A 19,600-nucleotide genomic window follows, 5' to 3' on the forward strand; every position below is an offset into this window, starting at 1 on the left:
TGAAGAAGTAACTGGAGGGCCACATCATGGAGTTCTTAGAAAGTACAGTTGAATCACAGAGCTCATGTGAAGAAGAAAATATCCTGAAGTGAGTTATATTAGAGACTGAAGAAGAGAAATATCACACAGAGTATCCTGCATAAAATGGGCAAGACTAAGAATTTGTTCTTAATTCTCACAATAAGGAATTTGAAAGGGACAGGTAAAAGAGTAGAGTAAGGAAGTTGAGGTGAGGAAGGATACTTCACATTTTTATCACAGGTAGCATGCTGGTATATCATCAAGATATGAATAATACTATGCTCACTGAGAACCGAACTAAAGCCAAACAGCTCAGTTCACTTCATGGAGTAATCAACATTAGGAAAATTCCCTGAATTGATTACAGGGAGATTCCCTGAGTCATCTTTAGTGTTACTAGATAATTGAACATTTTCTACGGATGAATATGAACAAAATTATGTTTGCGTTACTCTTCCAAATAAATATACAATATGATTATGTAAGCGTGGGAAATGACTCACAGTATCTACGAAACCACAAGCCTTGAATGTGCAATAGCTTATCTCTTTGATTAGATTTTGTTAAAGATAGACTTAGATTCCCATGACTATGATGATAATTTTAACGAGAGAACTATACATTGGATTAAAAATAAAAAGCAAGATGAAAAAACAGTTACCTGATCAGATCTTGTCATAGTCTATTTATGTCATGCTGAGTTGGTGGCTCATTCCTAAGCACTAAGTCCACAGTTCTAACTATCTCCCAAATAAGTAAAACCTTGAAATCCCACCAACTCTTCAAATAAAAGATGTAGCAACAACAACAACAACAACAACAACAACAAACTAGTTTATTATCTTTCCTCCTCCAGCTCTTTGGCCCCCTGTAGTCTCAAGTTTCATTGAAGTCATTCTTATTCTAGGCACACAAGCTGGGAATCCTGCAATAAATTTCGTTCTTTTGTCTTGAGCATTATGGTGAATATTGTGTCCCATTACAACATGTGCATAAAATATAATGAAATAGGCAATATTCCTTGAGCACTCATTATGCCCTGGGCTTTATGCTAAATGATTTGTAGTTGTTTGTTTGTTTGTTTGTTTATTTTTATTCAGTCCTCATGTCCATGCAAATTTGTACATAGAAACTTTATTTTCCTACTGCAAATGAGGAAATTCAGGCTTGGAGAAATTAAGTAACTTGTTTAAGTCTGTGCACCTAGGAAGTGGAGGAACAGGGGTTTGAATTTATGTTCTTTCCACAGTACTGTACTCCTTCAGCTCCTCTGCATTCACATGTATTATCCTGTTCAGTATTTGATCAGTTTTTATTCTTTCTAAACCACATCCTCACTGACATTCACAGAATAACTCTAAATCACTTTCATACTAAAATATCACAAACATATTGACATTGCTTAATAAAAGCAATCCAAATTTTATAGCAAAAGGATGAAAATGTTCATAGTTTGGATTTGATTTATCTTTCTAACCTTTTTCCAACTTTATCTTTCCCCATTTTCAGCCATACAACCCATTCTACAGCAAATTTAAGAATGTTGCTTTCCCTTAGAAGATTATGCATGTGCAAAAATGCTGAGAATTGAGAGTTGAGAAAGAGTGAGTCATGCCTACAGGGTAGTAGGGACTAGACTAGGAAGGTGGCTGTGGTGGCCAGATTGCAAAGGAACTTGAGTCTCAGGCTTAGGAGCTTGACTTTGAGCTCGGGACTGGGGTAGAGACAAGGGTGGGTGAGAAATATTTTGAAGCATCAGTTTTATTCTCAGAATTTTGGGTGATAGTTTGTCAAAATAAATAACCTATCTCTATTTCTTAGAGTCTTTACATGAACATGATTAAGAAAATTAGAACCTATAGCAAAATCAATTAGTTTGCTTCAAAGAAATCAATGGCTAATGAAAACTCTGAGACAGTCTAGGACCAAAGTATTCGATTTTCTCAAGATTTGAAGAAGTCAAGTTGGGGATAATGTCAAAAGGACTTTGGAAAAAAAAAACTAATCATGCAGTTATTTTCAAAACAAAAAGATGATATAGATTGACCTATAATTTGTTGTTTTGATGAACTATGACAGTGAAATCAATCTGTTATGAGACATACAATATGATAGTGGAAAGTTACTCCTTACTTTATTATCCAATTTTGGAATTATTCTTAATATTTTTCTGATTATTAAAAATATTTTTGTTTAATATGATCATTTCTTCCTCTAACTTTCTTAGAAAATCCAAGACATAAGGTATCTATTTTTACACACATTTTATCTTTTTATTTTATGCAGCTTGTGAAATCAGAAACAAATATCAAAACATCTCAATTAATAAGTAAGTTTACATTTTTATTCTAAATAATTAACAATGCCTTCTTTTATTTTAGGTTTTACAAAAAATAATATTTAAAAATTAAAAATGCAATGGGAGAGTTCATTAAAATGTTTTTAAAAATCACCAAGTAGTTTCTATTGGGTGATTTAAAAAATAACTTACATACATTACTGGATCACAGGATAGCATTCCTCATCCTGCATTCCATGCATGTGACAAAGAATGCTCAGGCCCAGAAGTGCATGTATTTGGAAGACAGAATCCGATGGGCATGACATTTTCTAGCCAGATAAAAATATACATGCATATGTCTGTGTGACTCATTCCACACAACTCAAAATTGCTGTAGAGTGGGTGTAGCTATGAATATTATTGCACAATGTAGTTTTCAAAGAAAAAAATCAACAAATTTGGCAGCTTCCAATATTCTTGAGTAGCTTTGGATTAATTGAAATTTCAATTAATAAAATGTCTAATTAAAATGCATTGAGGGTAAGTCAAATATTGGAGACCAAATGAGAAAGAATGAGTTATACAAAATCAGAGTGGTAAATAGTCCATAAATGCATATATTTTCTCTGTTGACTACCTTTTAATTAAGTTATGCAATATCTTGACCAGTAAATTGAAATAAGAAACTAACTTTTTTTGTACTTCAATTTCATTGTGTTTAAAAGCGAAATTGTGAGATTTTAATTGTCCAAATTTGTTTTTTTTTTTCCCCAGGTGAAGCATAATTGTAGCTTGGTTACTTCTTGTGAATGATGAATTTCTATAAATATAAAAAATAAGAGATTCAATAGTTATTACTTTTGAGTGTTTCTTAATACCAAGTATGTGACAAATTGTTTTATATGTATTATATTAAATAAAAAAGAGAAAATATGAATTTCATGCTATTATTACCATTATTTGCAGGTAAAAAACAAGTTAAATACTATCAAATATTCCAGAAAGCTAATAAATGACATAGTTAGAATTAAGCCCCACTTTTATCTGATGCTAGATCTTGTCTCTAAACTAGTACCTTATTAAACATCTTTAAGAAGAACTTGCTTCAGTTTAGCAAAAATGATGGAACCATGAGTAATAATTTAAATACAGGTGAGGAGATGATATAAAGGCATATCCCCAGAGTTTCAAACATGTATGTAAAAGGTAAGATAATCATATATATATATATATATATATATATATATATATATATATACATACATACATACATACATACATATATATGCACACACACATTCAGTTTATTTACTGCATATTCCTATTTTATATAATTTACCAATTTATACAAATAAATTCACTCAACTTTACATGTGGCAAAACCAATATTACCATTCTATTTTTGCACAAAGGCTCATACAAACATAGTAATATACAGAAGTTGTGTAGGAAGCTTGTTGTTGGAAGGTTTTAAATGGACTCATTTTTATCCATAACAGAGCCTAGTTTAAGATTTTTTTTTCAAATCACTCCATGGAAATTCAAAGAAAATTGCATGGTCAATAAAGGTGAAGTCCTGCCAGACCATTAGTGGATAAATTTACTTCATAAGACCTTTCTCTGCAGACAGACTAGCACATCTGTATAGAAAACAGTCTGCTCTGGCTAATTTGGGGACATCACGATAGCCAATGCCAATCACTGCAGCTTTTGCTATTGCTATTGATAATGGAATTGGCATTGTGAACCATAAAGGCTCTTGATGCCTATCATCTTTTCATTGACTTAGGCACAAGTGAGCTTTAATCAGCATGTATTCTCCTGTGCATACTGAACAAAGCAAAAGCAAGCAAGCAGGGGAATAACTCTTTGCTGATATCACTTGGCTGCTAACCTAGGTTCAAAGGATTCACTCACAAATCCATATTTGCCTATATATTTATGACCTGAAAACTGGTTCACATTGATCTCATCTTTACTGATTCCACATGTTCTCATTCACCTGAATAATATATCTGTCCTTTGCTATCAGTCAGACTTGTTTTTTTTCTAATTGTTTCACAATTTTTTCTTCATTTCACAGAAAGCAAATGCCCATAGATAGTAAATATAAGACTTTTAATGCCAAATAAGTCATATTTATTCACTTTTCCATGTATGCCCCATTGTTTCCTTCCATTCAAAAAAGATTTATTATGAAATTACTCAACACTACCATAGCTTTCTGTTTTGTTAAATTGTGAAAAGTTGCTTAACCACCCTGAGCATCAGTTTTCTCCTGTCTAACATGTGTATGGTCAAAGTGAATTAAAATTGTGGTAAAAAAATAAGTGAGAACATTGCTGGAAAGTTCATAAAACACAGCCTGGAAGGTCCTCAGAGCCTGGTGATTCTTGCATTTCTTTATTAAAGCCTTGATAAATAATGAATTGGATAGTAGCAACTGGTGAGATTCATCCAAAAGATCAACTAAATAATCTGTGCAGACATCGTCTTTTCTCTTGCTCCTTAAGAAAATTGGACTTTTATTCATGGGCCATATCTGGAAGCTAGAGAGGAAAAAGAAAATGCAGAATGAGAATATGGAAATTTCATGAAAATCCAAGGGATGTCAGTAAAGTACGAGAAAGAAATCATGGGGAGGGAGCAGTAGAGGATAGAAGAAATACTAAGGAATGATGTTGGCCCAAATATATGGTAATATTCTGTGTATGTACAAATATGTAACAATGTATCCCACAATTATGTAAAATTATAATTCACCAATAAAATATAGAAAAAGATTAGACTTTTTAAATGAAAGTCAGTTACATACAATATATTCAGAAAATTATATCAAGTGATGATGGACGTTATCCTTAGAAACAGGAAGAAAAAAGTAAATTGGAGATGGAATGGAATAAAGCAGAAGAAGGACCTTTCGTGGACCACAGATTAAGAGCCAGAAATGGAGAATTGCAGTTAATTAACCTCCTACTTCTGAGAAATCAGGAGAGGAAAAGAAGAGAAGAAAATAATAACAAAAATAAAAATTCATACATCTGGTTTGCAGGCACTAGGAAAAATACATATTATGTATTCACAAGTGAGTAAAGATAGCGAATGTATGAGCTTGTAAGTGAAGTATCTCCAGCTACCAACCTACCTATCTATATCTGTCTACCACCTGTCTATTCATCTCCCCTTATCATGCTATAAACGTTAATAGTAATCAACTATTTACAATGGGTAAAGCAAAATTTGGAAACACAATAGGTGTAGGTACTGAACTGAACTGAAAGAATGCATTTTATATAAAATATAATAATGATGCTGTTTTATATCTCTACAAAGAGATTTTGTAAGCCCAACATCCATGATCTACATTTTCCTACTCATTAAAATTACCTCATTTATTATCTTAATAGCAACAAACCTCCTAGATTTCTCTTGTACTTCAAATGATTTGAGGTATACTCTTCAGCAAAAATTAATAAATAAATAAATGAATGAATGAATAAATAAATAAATAGACTATATATACAGACTTGGTAGCAGAATATTGCTGAGAATACTTTTCATCATAGCTTTTTTCTATGCTACAGTTCTAGCACAGAGCATGTTGGCAGTAAGGCACTTAGGAAAACAACAATGCTAATTAGTTTCGTCACATGTTAGTTAAAAATGAAATTGTAAAGATCTTCTTCCAGAGTGTAAGAAAAGCTATTCAATCTTCATAGACTATATCTTGAATAATATCCTTTTAAAATATTTCAAAAAAATGTATTATTTTACTCTATGTCTGTTCATTTTCAAGGAAGAGTAAAATTTGAAGTAAATTTGAAGCAAATTTTCTTCAAATTTGAATTTGGGTAAAGATATAAAGTCCAAGACATTGAAAAAGTTGTATTCATTTTGATCCTTAGGTTACTTTTATGGTCTGTTTTTTAATATCAAAAAGGAAACATTATCAGACCTCTGCATAACTTTAGCAAACTGATGTACTTAAAGGATGCATATTATATAGCAAATATATTGGCTTGGATTGAATCATGGATATTAAATTTGCTTTAGCATAAAATACACAACTACAAATAAATTATTATCCTGCATATATAATAGTAAGGAATAAAGTACTCCCTATAACGTTATGACTTATGGAATTTTGCTCTTCATAGAAGAGTATTCAATTTTTAATATTTGGTTAACAGTTGTGTGGGAAATTTTGTACCAATATGTCTGTAAATCAGTGAGTTTAATTATCGCAAAGAGGAAAAAAAACTTTGCCAAGAGCAGTGTATTACCAAGAGAAGGCAGATGCCTGGAGGATAAGAAAACTTAGAAGATGGCATTCACTCAAGGGTATAGGGACACATTCCTTCCATGTGTGAGAACTCAGGGAACAGATGCCAAGAATTCATGAACAGCAAACCCCCCTCCTTACAAGGCACTAAATGCAAAGCACTTTCTCATGTGATTCTGCAGCAGGTTGTCCTTTGAGTACACCTTGAGAAGCACAAATTTAGGATCTGACTCTCACTCTTTCTGGCTCAGAAAACCCAAACAATTTTAAATACATTAACTCTATCTATCCAGAACAGACTTAGATCACACAGAAGTTCACTGAGAGTCAAGAATGTAATTCATGAGCTCACAAAGTTTATAGGAAGCAATATATGAAAAAAAGATGCCAAAGTATTAGTTACAATGAAAATTATAACATTCATGCAAAGCACTATAACTAGATCACTAAGGCAAGGCAATTATAATCAGAAAACTGCTTAGAAAATAATCAAAACAAAATGATCTATAGAATTTTTAAAAAATTACAGCAAGGTACAAATTGTTATTGATCTCATGAAAATCTTGTGAGCTATACGAAATGTTTGTGCTATCTCCATTTTTATGAAGGAATACCAATATATATATAGAAATTTGTAAAAAACATACAATATCTTTTCATATCTCTACCTCTCAGAATAACGTTAAATTTTTAATGTATTTCATTCTTAAGTATTTTAATGTATTGATACTTAAGTATTATATAACTTATATTATACTTGTGACTGCATATATTGTTCCTTTGATCATAAAATAATATCAATAAATAGTAATGATAATTAAAAATACTGTCTGTACACACTTGAAGTGCACTAAGAGAAAAGAGCTCGCTAAACACACACACACACACAGACAAATGATAACTACACAGAGGTGATAGATAATTTAATTAGCTGGATTGTGGTGATCATTTCATAATGTGTATATATTTCAAAACATCAAGCTCTGAACCTTAAAAAATGTACAATTTATATATGTCAATGATATCTCAATAAAGCTGCTTAAAAATATAGATATCATCAGTATTTTCCTTGATTTTGTTTTGTTTTGTTTTGGTACTGAGGATTAAGTCCAAGGGCACTTAATCACTGATGTACATACCTAAATCTTTTTATTTTTTATTTGAGACAGAATGTCCCTAGGTTGTCTCCAGGTGGCTGAGATTAATTTCAAACTTTCAATCCTCTTACCTCAGCCTCCCAACTCGCTGGGATTACAGGTGTGTGTCACCTTGCCTAACTTCCTTGATATTTATTGCAAGTCATCACATGAGTCATGCATGAGCTGCCAGAAATAATGATCATCTATATGAAAGTATCGAGTGTTTGCTGCCATACTGTTACTGTTAGCTGCTGCCTGACCATGATGCTGCTGCCCATTTACTGTGTATCCAGGGCTGTTGAGAGCAGGCTTAATCAATACAGCATCCTAAAGTGCTTTCTACATGTGTAAATACAAACAAATAACATGTGAGAAAAATATCACATAATATTACTATCTAATAATTCATCCTAGAGATATAAATATAAACAAACTCTAAGAATAAAGCAAACAAAAGAAATAGGAAGGACCCCCCCCCCACAAACAGAAGTTTACATTGCAATCAGAAAGTAAATTTGGCGGGCACAGTGGTATACACCTGTAATCCCAGCGGTTCAGGAGGCTGAGACAGGAGAATAGCAAATTCAAATCGAGCCTAGGTAAAAAGGAGGCACTAAGCAGTGCAGTGAGACCCTGTCTCTAAATAAAATACAAAATAAGGCTGGGCATGTGGTCAAGTGCCCCTGAGTTCAACCCACAGTATCCAAAAAGAAAAAGAAAAAAGAAAGAAAGTAAGATTTATTGGTATATAAAAATATGTAATCTTTAAGTGAGAAAGTAAATATTTTTCTTATCTATATAGGTCAAAATAGTCTGTAATGGAGATAATTCAGACAGACTTGTATAAGAAAGGATAGTCTGTCTCTGTCTCTGTCTCTCTCTCTCTCTCTGTCTCTCTCTCTCTCTCTCTCACACACACACACACACACACACACACACACACACACACACACACTTTTGACCACAATAGCTGTCTTGTGCAAAAATGAGTGAACAGGAAAAGAAGGATGTCATTTGCAAGGGATGCATCATGGGAAAAATCCCAAGTGGAAATGAGCAAGCCTGGTGTGGACCACATCTCAACACTACCTGGACTATGTATGGATCACAAGAATTGACGAGAAGAATATAAAATATGGGTGAGTGCTTAAGAGACCAACTTTGACAATGGGCTTTTTCAAAGTGATTTACATAGATCAACATTCAGCATTTTATAAAACACAGTTTTTTGTTTAGGTATTTATACTATCCCTCTTTCTTTCCAAACAATAAAATGTTTGACTTACCTATGGCTGCTTTCTACATTCCTTCATGGCAATTTATTGTACATATAAGATATATTGTTTCTACTCTACTTTGTTAAAAACTTTTTTATATTTGTTTATTGTTTTAGTCCATCTTTCCTTTACTACAACTAAATGCCAAAGATTTGATGTATACAAACAAAAGAGGGTTACTTAGCCCACATTTCTGAAGATAAGGGCCTGGATCTGGTGGTGATGGCTTTCTTGCGGGCGAGTCCCAAAGTGGCAAAGGGTATCACGTGGCAAGAGAGAGGGAAATGTGCCTGCGTTTCTTTTCTGGTCTCTTTCTTCTTAGAAAGCCATCATTATTCAATCACATGAGCCCCACCCTCTCTAATTCTAGTCACCTCCTGAAGGCCCCACCGACCTCTAAACACAGTCATCAAGCTGAGTTTCTACCCTCTTAATATTTCACTAGGTTAAGTTTGAACACAAGGACTCTTATGGGCAGGTTCAAACCACATCCAAGCCATAGCATTCACTTAAGTCATCGAAGTCTTTTTTAGAAGATGAGCAATTTCAATTAGTTTGAATTTGCAAAACATGGTGAAAATAAGTACAAGTTTTTGAACAAGGGAATAATATGGTAAAAAAAAAAATCAACATTTGGGGACTGGAATGAGGTGGAGGAAATAAATAGAGGTAGAAAGGAGAAAATGAAATTGTGGACAGAAATTGGCAGATCAGGGTAATGTTCTCCTAGAGCTCTGAAGTGATGGGAATGCCTGTGTGTAGCAGAGGAAATGATAAGAAAAGCTGCAGAGAGACAATGAGACAAAGGAAAAGGACATAACAGGGACAAAAACCGCTGTGGGTATTAAAAGCTCCTCAGCTTGCTTTATCTTTTAATTGTCTTCAAAAAGATAAAGGAACTTAAAGAAATCACTGGGGATAAAACTGAAGTTCTAGGAATGCATATAGAGATGCTATCAAGGAAAAAAAGTAGAATTAATGAATTTTTAAAAGGTAGAAAATAGCTGGCTAATGAAGAAAACAACACATGATTGTTGATCATCTACATTTTAATATTTACGTGCATATAAACTAAATAAATCCATGCCATTTTTAATAAATACGTGCACTATTAGTAGTTTTTCTATGCTTGTATGTTAATAGAATGTGAACTGATTTTTTGAAATATTTTTGAACTCTGTGTTCTGGAAATCAAATGAGATTTTAGTATTCAATTCAGAGGACACATAAGATGAAAGAAACATGCCGAAAATAAATATAGGAATCTATACTAAGATTTCTAATAGTTCATGGGTTAGTGTTCATAGAAAAATGTTGCTATAATTAATTTTTCTTGAAGCCCATGATAAAAAAGAGTAAAAGAAAAAAAAAAGAAGCCAGTTAATTCTCTACACACTGTCAATATCAGTTTCCTGTGGAATGACAAAGTGAGAGAAGTCAGGCAATAGTAATTTCAATCACCTTGAGATTGATTTATTTTCAATTGCAAGTTCAGTCTGGTGAAAGGTGTTATAATGGCAGCTGGGAAGATCCCCAAAGTAAAGTAAAACATGAGAAGCAGTAATTTAAACTGTTCCACATGCAGGCTTCCATCTTGACCTGGAGAGAGCAGCAGTTACTGGATTCCTCTTCTGTTTACACTAATGCTACTGAACTTGAATTTTATCTTTAGAGTGAGGCATCCTTCTCGTAATTTCTATTTTTGACTTCAGTAAATAAAACACATAGTGCATTGTGTTTCAGTTGCAGTAATGTGGCACTGAACCATTGTCTCTATGCTGTTAGTAAATGTAAGTCATGTGTATAGAAGATACTATTAAAAGTGTAAACAATACTTCGTCCCTTTACAGAGTACTTGACATTATCATCTTATTTGGTATTAAGTAATATTTTGATTAAATTGACTTAACAATTGATTGAGTGCTTTACCTTTGACTGTGCCAATCACAACACAGCCATATAGTTTACACCAGCATTTTCCAATATTGTATTAGTGGCACTCTGGGCATCTGCAAGTTCATACACTTTAATGTTTTCAAATTTAATTTCATTAATAAATAATTACTATGAACCTCCTGAATAATGTGAATGATCATCTTAAAATTGTATACTGATGTATTTCAGTTCCTGCTTCAGAATTTGGGTTTGCAAACACACACTGTTTACCAAGTGAGACCCTAAAATAACATTTAACATTAAATATATTTTTTTCTCAAAATGGAGTTCAAAGAGTGAGATATCTGTAGATGTCTTCCTGGAAAGATGAATACTGGGGATTCTGGTTTCAGCTTTAGAGAACAAAATCCACTGAAGCTTATACAAGCAGAAAACGATTTCATATGTAATAGTATAAAGTAGTTTGCAAAGTCATTGGGAGGTCTAAAGAAATATGTTCCAACAGAAATAATTCTCAAATATGCCACAGAAATGGGCAGCCAAGAGAGCTGTGCTTCTACTCCATACAGAAGCTGCTTCTTTCAGTAAGCAAAACAGTGCTGAGTCTATTGGCTCCAGACCTCATGATCTTGGACACAAAACATACCAGCACTTGTGTAATTTATCTTCATGTATCCAATAGAAACAAATGTGCAATCATTGTATGCTGAAAGATGAATGGATGTTCTTTCTCAACTATTATATTATTCCATGCATATATTCTTGCACAGCTTGTCTTTTTGAGTTCATTTGGGTAAATGTCCAAAGGAGTCAAATAGTTAACTATGGCCATGGAGAAGAGCTAGATATCAAAAGTGAAGCATATTGATATACAACTTTGAATTATTTAATGTAAGAAGCCAGTATGATGAAACAAAATCTCAGAAATTTCAATGATTCAAAGAAGATAATAATTTATTTTTCAAAATAAAATGAACTTTGTAGGCAGTGGAGGGAAGGGAGGCTACTCTGCTCCATATCTTCATTCACAGAAGAGAGTCATTGAAAGTCATGTGATGAATAGAGCCAAATTTTCTGTAGCTTGAATCAAGATTTAGTTGGCAAATGGTGGAGCTGAAGATGTTTATTGTCTAGGCCTTGAGGTGGTGCACAAATTCTGTTTACATCCCCATTTGACAAGATCATTCATATAGCTCATGGGACTAGAGTGGAGACAGGAAGTACAAAGTAAAGTGTATTTGTGTACTTTATCTCCAGGGTGGATTAATAGGAAGCAATTTTGTTGGATATGTCACTCTGTGGCAGTGTTGGAAGAGAAAGCATAACATTTGATTTATAAAAATCATTATGTCAAATTTTAAGGTGAATGTTAGTTTTGAAAGAAATTCATAAGCAATATAGATCAAAACACTTGATCTGTTAATAATGATAGGATTTTAACTATCCTGCTGAAACCACAATGTTGTGTTTTAAAGTGTCTTTGGATGCATTAAAAATAAGATTTATTTTTCTGCATAGAAACTGACCCAGGTTATTTGCACTATGCTAGGCACATAAACATCTTCCAGGTGAAGCAGTTTGCAAATGCTGCCTTGCCCTGATGAGATATTCTTTTTTTAAAATTTTAATTTGTTATATATGATAATAGAATGCATTATGATTCATATTACACATATGGAGCACAATTTTTCATATCTCTGGTTGTATATAAAGTAGAGTCACATCTTTGTGTCTTCATACATGTACTTAGGGTAATAATGACCTTCGCATTCCACCGTCTTTCCTACTCCTATACCTCGGCTCCCCTTTTCTCCTTTTACCTATCTAGAATTCATTTAATCTTCCCATCTCCCCACCCCCACAGCATATTATGAATTAACATACTTAAATCAGAGAAATCATTTGGCATTTGGTTTTTGGAGATTGAATGATTTTCCTTAGCATTATATTCTCCCGCTCTATCCATTTACCTGCAAATGCCATGATTTTATTCTCTTTTATTGCTGTGTAATATTGCGTTGTGTATATATACCACATTTTCTTTATCCATTCATCTACTGAGGAGCATCTAGGTTGGCTCCTCAGTTTAGCTATTGTGAATTGTGCCTCTATAAACATTGATGTGGATGTGTCCCTGTAGTATGCTCTGTTTAAGTCCTTTGGGTATAAACTGAGGAGTGGGATAGCTGAGTCAAATGGTGGTTCCATTCCAAGTTTTCCAAGGAATCTCCATATTGCTTTTCATATTGGCTGAACCCATTTGCAGTCTCACCAGCAATGTATGAGTGTGCCTTTTTCCCCACATCCTTGCCAACACTTATTGTTGCTTGTATTCTTAATACCTGTCATTCTGACTGGAGTGAGATAAAATCTTAAATAGTTTTGATTTGCATTTCTCTAATTGCTAGAGATGTTGAAAATTTTTTCAGATATTTCTTGATTCATTATATATCTTCTTCTGAGAAGTGTCTATTCAGTTCCTTGACCAATTTATTGATTTTTTTTTTGCTTTTTTGATATTAAGATTTTTGAGTTTTTTATATATTCTAGAGATTAGGGCTCTATTCGATGTGTGTGTGGTAAGAATTTGTTCCCTATTAGTAGGCTTTCTATTCACCTCACTGATTGTTTCTTTTGCTGAGAAGTAGCTCTTTAGTTTGAATCCATTTATTGATTCTTGATATTAGTTCTTGTGCTTTAGGAGTCTTATTAAGGAAGTTGGGACCTAATCTAACATGGTGGGATTTGGGCCTACTTTTTATTCTAATAGACACAGTGTCTCTAGTTTAATTTGTAGGTCCTTGATATATTTTGAGTTGAGTTTTGTGCATGTTGTGAGTAGGGGTTTAATTGCATTTTGTTGTAGATGGATTTCCAATTTTCCCAGCACCATTTGTTGAAGAGGATATCTTTTCTCCAATGTATGTTTCTGATGCCTTACATGGACTGTGGAAGCAAGCAGGGGTTTCCATTCTCATATCAAATAAAATAGACTTCAAGCTAAAGCTATTCATACAGGATAAAGAAAGATGTTTCATACTGCTCAAGGAAACCATGCACCAACAAGACATAACAATTATAAATATATATGCCTCAAACAACGGAGCATCTACATTCATCAGGCAAACTCTTCTCAAGTTGAAGAGTCAAATAGAACACAACACAATAATCTTGGGTGACTTTAACACACCTCTTTCATCACTGGATAGATCTTCCAAACAAAAGCTGAATAAAGAAACTATAGAATTCAATAATACAATCAATAACTTAGACTTAACTGACATATATAGAATATCTCATCTTTTAACAAGAGAATACATTTTCTTCTCAGCAGCACATGGATCCTTCTCTAAAATAAACCATATACTATGCCACAAAGCAACTCTTTGCAAATATAAAAAAAGTACACATACTACCCTGCATTCTATCAGACCATAAAGAAATGAAATTAGAAATAAATGATAAAATAAGAAGTAAAAGCTACTGATGAGGTATATTTTTGCCTCTAGACAAGTAGTAAGCTGCCTTACTGGAAACATCTGTGTTATTAAAGATGTTAAAGGACACTCCCATCATCTGTGATGGGAGTGTCCTTTAACTGAGGCTAATACAAAATTTTTATTTCTAAGAATGGACCCTTTAAAAAGAAGACTAATGCTGAATCTAAGGTGATGATAATTGTGAAAAGCAGAAATGCAGGAGCTGGCAGACAGAAACTTCCAGAAAGGGGCAAAATCTTACAGCTACTCTACATCCAGGGAGTTTGCTTTCTTCTGTATATTTTTATAAATGCTATGAATGAAGTAAAATGAAGTAAAATTATAGTGTCTAATAATACCTGGTTTTATGTGATAAGTTAGATGATGTCATATTGAAAATATAGTTTAGAAAAAAATGGAAGGATCAGATACAACATTCCAAAGATTGCACTTGCAGTGGCAATCTAATGCAATGCTCTTTATGCTTTTACACTTCAATAAGATATTCTGAAAAATCATCTTTAAAAGCAGGTTTAGGATAATATGGTTTTACATTATATAAGAGCCTCCTACAAGGTGCACAGGCAATTATTTAATTAGTTTTCAGACTTATTTTCCAATTTTGTCCAGTATAAGTTTAGCTGTGGTAAAAGGTCTTAGAAATATTGATATTTTATTTTCATTTATTTATATGGAATTCTGGAATAGTATTGGAATAAATTATTGGAATAAAGTGATTGATATTTAAGGGCCATTGGTATATATTTACAAATTATTTATCTTGAAATTTATGGCTTTTGTTGGTCATATATGTTCTACAAAAGTATTTATCATTATTAGCTGGAACTATTTTTACTTGATTTTAATAAGGAAAATGTTCTTTATTGTACTACTTTACAAAATTTTAACTAATAAACATTTTAATTGACCACTTAAGTTTTCTTTTATTTTCTTTTTCTTTAATTAGTACGTTCAGTTTCTTTGAACTTTTTTTCTATTAGGATGTTCAACTATGTCTTACTAGTTGATAAAATTCTATTTTTTTTTCTTTTTATTGGTGGTGGGGCAGGGGAATGCTAAAGATGGAACCTAGGGCCTGCACATGATAAGCAAGCATTCTATCACCAAGCTACATCACCAAAATCTTTCATTTTTATTATAGAACGTAATTTATTTACCCTTTTCCCTGTCTACTATGATTATTAATTCTAGGTTTCATTTTTCTATTATTTTGATTAAGGTGGTATATTTTTTTTAATGCATGTAGAATTTTTAACTTGTTTTCTATTTTTCTTTTTCTTATGATTTCATTTGCTTTCATGCATAAAGTTTTCCTCCCTATCTTAAGCAGGTTCAAATTTGTAATATTTTTATTTTTTTTATTTTATTGTTTTATTTTCACCATTTAAATGAGCAGAATAGTGTCTCAGTGGTATCCACATCTTATTACACAGATCTGTAAATGTATTACCTTATAAGGCATACAGGACTTTGCAAATATGAATAAATTGAAGATCATGAAATTAGGAAATTATCCTAGTTTATACCAATGAGATGGGCTAAATGTAATCACAAGAGCTTTTATAAAAGGGAGGAAGGGGTTCAAAGTCAGAGGGAGAGATATGACTGTGAAGGAAGAGGCCAGCATGACATGACGCAGCCACTAGTCAAGTCACCCTAGAAACCTTTAGAAGCTGAACAAAGACATGGAGCCAATTCCCCTGGGTGCTTCCAGAGGGAATGCAGCTCTGCCAACACTGTGACTTTAGTCTGATGTGACCCATTTCAAACTTCAAAACCCCACAACTGTAAAATTATAGTTTGCTATATTTTAAGCCACTAAATAATTATGGTTGTAATCATTTGTAATAGCAGAAATATGAAATTGATACCATTCAGTTGACTTCAAAATTATTTTTAATTCAATAAAAACAAGATATATATTTTCCAAGAGGCATAAAAAAACAAGGGACACAGAAATAGATAGGTTATAGTATCTGGGAAACAGAAGTTTCCCTGAGAAACTTTGTGTGGCTATTAGGTTATGGTAGCAGTTTTTAAGTTTTGGGATGTTCATCCCCAGAACTTCAGTTAGACTGGTATAGTTGCTAAAAATTTCAGAAAGATACTGCAACAAAAGAAAGAAGATAAGTAGGAAACCCTAATCTGTTAAATTAAAATCCTGACTTACAGAGGTTCCTCTTCAGGAAACAGTACTCTCCCTTGAGGCCATTATGAAAGCGACTGAGGACAGGCTCTCTGGAAATCTTTTTCATTCTGTTTGACCAGGTATTTATCTCTACCAATGATTATTTATAAACATATCTGGGAATTCCAGCTAAAACTATTCCGACAATTTTATAAATACATTTTAAAACTAAATTGTATTATTTTCTAGTATTGAATGACAACATTGGAAATTGTAGCCATATCTGCTATTGTCTTAGTGTTTCCTGGCTATTTGAACATGATATACTTCTTCCTATTTTGTGCTTGTGTGTGTTTGTGTGTGTGTGTGTGTGTGTGTGTGTGTATGAGTGTGTGTAGCTACTCCTCTCTTATTTATATTTCCCAGGAAGTTGAAATATTCTTCCTCAGCAAGAGGAGTTATATCCAAATGATTGACAGGTGCTCTAACTTTAGATTACCTGGCTTGAATCTTCTTCTACTACTTAAAATTGTTCTGTGATCTTGAACAATACATTAGCCTTCCCTGAGCTTTAAATTCCCCTCATATAAAATGGAGATAATAATAACTCATAAGAATAATTTGAGGCTGGATTTAGGTAATAAATATAATATATTTTGACAGTGTCAAATTTAAAGTCCACACTCAGTTAACTCTGATTATTTATTCTTCTTTTCATCTCATGTCCATTTCAAACCTTACCACACTTCAGTGCCCAAATAACCATAATTCAGAAGTCATTTTTGACAACCACATATAATTATACTCTTCCCCCTCTCCTGGAACTTCTTAAAACTACTATTTGAAAAATCAAATATTTTTACTTCATTAGGTTCATAAAAACAGGCTGCTTAATTTTTAATTACATACATCTTTTTATTCAACAATGTTACATTTAATAATAAGGAATTTCTGTGTGATCTCTGGATCTCTGTTGAAGTTTTCTTCCTAAAATGTAGGAATGCTAATAGGACTCATAGGCTCATTGTGAAAACTAAATGAGTTTATGTATATTAAATGCTTGGAAAAATGCCTGGAACATAGTAAGTGATAAAAATGTTATTTTTTTATTGGAATTATCATCGTTATGTTCAAAACACTATAAATTTTTTTAGCACTACAAAAAAAATACTATACTATGCACTTCTTAAGAAGGCCTATTGAATTTGCCTTCCTTATATCACATTGTAAGTTTTCAATATATATCAAGTTGATGATTGGCAAAAAACAAAAGTGGATTGTGGAAGTAATGTTAATCTATTTGATAACAATTAATGGAAAATTTGATGTGCAGTTGGACATGTGAATATACATTTGTTTCAAAAGAAAGAAGATAGGAGAAGGAAATGCTTTTTTTGTTGTTGTTGTTCCCTGTGTCCTGTCAACAGAGATATTGGGCTCCTTCTTTATAAGGTTGACTGGAAGGAATCAGCGGCAATAGCAAATGATCTGCACAAGGAAATGGCTCCGAATTATCTGAAATAGTGTGGATAGGAGGTTGCTTATAAGTATGCCCACGTGAAAGCCCTGTAACAAATTCAGTAAATAGGAGATGTGACAGTGAAATTGATAGGATTTGTGCTTAAAAGGAATTTAGCTTGTAAAGTATAAAAAGAGTTCTCTTTTCTTATAATGCCATGGCAAAAGCAGAAATTTCTCAAAAGCTGAGAAATTTGGCAGAGGTATAATATGGGAAGAGGCCAGAAAGGAAATTTCTGGAGATACAAAGGGTATCTCTGAAGCACGCACTAATTATCAGTGCCCAGCTATTTTTAGTTGAAGCTTCCCCAGGAAGGGCTGATCCTTTCTAGATATATCTTCCAGTCAGAAGGAAAAAGTAAAATCAAAGACCAGAATCTAGCACCTGGGTAGTTCCCATTTTAGCCTATTCCAGTTTATATACTTTCTTTTGTGTTGCTGGATTATTTGAGTACATTATTTTCAATATCATTTGTTCTTTCATTAGGTCATTCACTCACCAAGTATTGGTTGAGCAGTACTCTCTCAGAGAGACTGGCTAGATAGCCTAGCAGTAACAATCATAATTATTATCATCTTAATAATTATAGTAAACTTTGTAACACACTTTACAGAGTATTGTGAGTCAGACTGGGAATTGTTCAAAGCATTTGATTCTCACAAACAAATAATTATATAGCAAATGCTAACAATCCCATGACTTAGAGATGAGGAATTGAAGCACAGATTGGTGAGTGATCCTCCCAAGTCCATACCCTAGTAAAAGTCACAGTGCCCATGACTCCAGTCTGTGCCTTTAGCCAACATGCTGAAGATGTCTCTGGAATGATCCCATGCTTTAGAAAACTTACAATCTTTTACAAGGAACCATACTTAAAATGAAGTGTGGCCAAAGTCCTACTGGGGTAATTATAAGGTATGGTGAGAACTCTTGTGAGAAGTATCTCATCAGAGCAAGAATGAGCCCATCTAAGTATAATGGGGAGTCACGTTGCTTTAAGAAGTGTAAATGTTCTAGGAAGAAGAACAGCATGCCTCAGGAGTATACTATCCGGCCCTTTTGAGAAATGAAATCAAGTTCACTGGGTGTATAGAAGAGAAAAGAGAAAAGGAATGAATGAACATAGTAATTTAAGAAAAATCATTCTTAGGGTCAGGATGCAAGAACACCAGACTGAATCTTTCTCTCCCAGGTCTTTTTAAAGAGATAATGCCTGACCTGCCTTCCAAAGCCCCACTTTTAATAAAAGGTGCACTGATGTTTGAATGGGCTTCTACCTTGTCAGGCAGAAACATTCACACTGCCAGGAAGATTTAATGGGGAATATATAGCTCTGGCCCACTGCTTTGCTTTCCAGAGAATTCTCCTGCTTGCTTTTTCTTCTAGCCCATAGCAGACAATCTTTTTGAAAACATTCTATAAAGAATCTTGTAAATCTTTAAAGCAAAAGAAATCAACTTATAATGATAAATGGAGGAAGAGATGTTAGAACAGGAAGAACTTATAAGAGGATTAAGAAAGCGAAGCTTGGATGTCCTTTCAAGATGTCAGAGAGTG

Source organism: Ictidomys tridecemlineatus, chromosome 9, assembly GCF_052094955.1.
Source record: "Ictidomys tridecemlineatus isolate mIctTri1 chromosome 9, mIctTri1.hap1, whole genome shotgun sequence".
NCBI lineage: Eukaryota > Metazoa > Chordata > Mammalia > Rodentia > Sciuridae > Ictidomys > Ictidomys tridecemlineatus.